Consider the following 3,355-nt stretch of genomic DNA (forward strand, 5'->3'; position numbering starts at 1 on the left):
GTGAATTAGACAAAAAGAGTAGCAGAGTGAAAGCGAGGGAGTCGGCGCGTGTCCATGTGCGCGCGCGCGCGCGAGCAAGCTTCGCTCCTTGCACAGCATGCAATCCTTCTACCCACCCAAGCGTTCCCCCTCCCCAAATCACGTATAAGACCATCCCCTCCTCCTAAAATACGCACGCACAACCCAGCATTAAAAGTGTGCCACAACAATGGAGGAGAAAAAGAATGATTCAGGACTCAGACACGTCTCAGACAAACGCATTATTCACGACGTGTGCCATTAGAACTCCCCCCTTTCTTAGTTTGCAGCCTGCTCCGTGCTGCGTGTGCCCTCCAAATAACTTGGAAGGCACACGGATGTCACTCAGTGTTTACTATAACAAGGCATTAAACCCCTTAGCAATGTTTAGAGTTAACAACCACTATCATCATAATATGTACCGTAATTTACGGCCCATAAGCCGCTACTTTATCCCCTCATTTGGAAACCTGCGGTTTATACAACCCCTTGCAAAAAGTATGGAATCACCAGTGTTGTTAATAACGGCGTTAGAATATAACAGCGTTACTAACGGCATTATTTTCTTCAGTAGTGAGTAATCTAATTAATGACTTTTCTCATCTTGGCAACGCCGTTACCGTTACTGAGGCTGGAAAGGCGCGAGTAACTATGTTGGTTGACTGACGCGAGAAAACTGAGAAAGACGGACTCACGGAGACAAGAGAGCAGAGCAGGAGTCGGGAGGTGGCAAGGGAGGGTGACGCTATTGCAAACGCGATGCTACTATGCAAGGTGGCTCCAATAAAACTCTAGCCGATAGCCTACAAACTACGCCCACATGATGCTTCAGTAGATATCACATATATACAGAACTAGATACATTTGACAGACACGGCTGCATAAGCAAAATGTATAATAAAAAACTAGATGCGTTAGTAAACAGCCACCATCTTAAAGCAGTAGACTTCTCAGGAAGGCTCTGTTGTAGAGAACCTTCCTAGCGAACCCAAGTAACTTTTTATCTAAAATGCTCCTAAATCGGCAAAACTTAACTTAAATCTATCTTTAACCCTTTAACACCTAAGCCTATTTTGGCCGAACTTGCATGCATATGATGTTGCCTTTATATTTCAAAGAAGAAAATGTTTACAATGGCCAAGTTGGGTCCCTTTTTTCAGGACACCTTGAACTTCATGTCCAAACTGTTGTTTTCTTCACTGACCAATTATAATCGACATTTTGGACCCAAAAAGACAAAAAAATCCCAAAATATTTTTTCAAAATTTGTAGTGTTGATGTCCCATTGACAACCAAACATGCTCGACCAAACGTTTTAAAGCTTGATCATATTTATTCTACTTGTTAGGATTCAACAATTCAACACAAACAGCAAGTATGGTCATAGGCATTTTTGGCCTTTACACATACTATGGTCAAAACGGGTCATATACAGTGCAAAATAGTGAGAAAAAATATATATATACAGTGCCTTGCAAAAGTATTCGGCCCCCTTGAATCTTGCAACCTTTTGCCACATTTCAGGCTTCAAACATAAAGATATGAAATTTAATTTTTTTGTTAAGAATCAACAACAAGTGGGACACAATCGTGAAGTGGAACAACATTTATTGGATAATTTAAACTTTTTTAACAAATAAAAAACTGAAAAGTGGGGCGTGCAATATTATTCGGCCCCTTTACTTTCAGTGCAGCAAACTCACTCCAGAAGTTCAGTGAGGATCTCTGAGTGATCCAATATTGTCCTAAATGACCGATGATGATAAATAGAATCCACCTGTGTGTAATCAAGTCTCCGTATAGATGCACCTGCTCTGTGATAGTCTCAGGGTTCTGTTTAAAGTGCAGAGAGCATTATGAAATCCAAGGAACACACCAGGCAGGTCCGAGATACTGTTGTGGAGAAGTTTAAAGCCGGATTTGGATACAAAAAGATTTCCCAAGCTTTACACATCTCAGGGAGCACTGTGCAAGCCATCATATTGAAATGGAAGGAGCATCAGACCACTGCAAATCTACCAAGACCCGGCCGTCCTTCCAAACTTTCTTCTCAAACAAGGAGAAAACTGATCAGAGATGCAGCCAAGAGGCCCATGATCACTCTGGATGAACTGCAGAGATCTACAGCTGAGGTGGGAGAGTCTGTCCATAAGACAACAATCAGTCGTACACTGCACAAATCTGGCCTTTATGGAAGAGTGGCAAGAAGAAAGCATTTCTCAAAGATATCCATAAAAAGTCTCGTTTAAAGTTTGCCACAAGCCACCTGGGAGACACACCAAACATGTGGAAGAAGGTGCTCTGGTCAGATGAAACCAAAATTGAACTTTTTGGCCACAATGCAAAACGATATGTTTGGCGTAAAAGCAACACAGCTCATCACCCTGAACACACCATCCCCACTGTCAAACATGGTGGTGGCAGCATCATGGTTTGGGCCTGCTTTTCTTCAGCAGAGACAGGGAAGATGGTTAAAATTGACGGGAAGATGGATGCAGCCAAATACAGGAACATTCTGGAAGAAAACCTGTTGGTATCTGCACAAGACCTGAGACTGGGACGGAGATTTATCTTCCAACAGGACAATGATCCAAAACGTAAAGCCAAATCTACAATGGAATGGTTCAAAAAATAAACGTATCCAGGTGTTAGAATGGCCAAGTCAAAGTCCAGACCTGAATCTATTCGAGAATCTGTGGAAAGAGCAGAAGACTGCTGTTCACAAACACTCTCCATCCAACCTCACTGAGCTCGAGCTGTTTTGCAAGGAAGAATAGGCAAGAATGTCAGTCTCTCGATGTGCAAAACTGATAGAAACATACCCCAAGCGACTTGCAGCTGTAATTGGAGCAAAAGGTGGCGCTACAAAGTATTAACGCAAGGGGGCCGAATAATATTGCACGCCCCAGAAGAGGCTTCCTCCTGGGGTGACAGCCATGCAGACTAAGGGTGTGGATCCATTACTATGGCGATTAGATATGCATCTCAATGCCCTGCCAGTGATACGATATAATTTACGATACACTGAATCCCTGCCCGATACGATACTTACGATTAATCCTTGTTTCCGATACGATGCGATATGATTCACCCTCCATCCCAATTTGATATGATGCAATACAACCTGTTCCCGATACGATGTAATGCACTTCGATAAAGTGTGATACACCTGTTTGTGATGCTTTTTGATAAATTAGTTCAATCAAATGCGATTCAGTGTGAAGCAAAAATAATATATCGTATCATATCTACTAAGCAAGCAAACAAAAATACAAAAGGCTTTGGTTTGTTAATATAAGAGTAACACAAAACAGATAAAGATAGCTTAAAGATGCTG

This window comes from Corythoichthys intestinalis, chromosome 11 (assembly GCF_030265065.1).
Source record: "Corythoichthys intestinalis isolate RoL2023-P3 chromosome 11, ASM3026506v1, whole genome shotgun sequence".
Classification (NCBI taxonomy): domain Eukaryota; kingdom Metazoa; phylum Chordata; class Actinopteri; order Syngnathiformes; family Syngnathidae; genus Corythoichthys; species Corythoichthys intestinalis.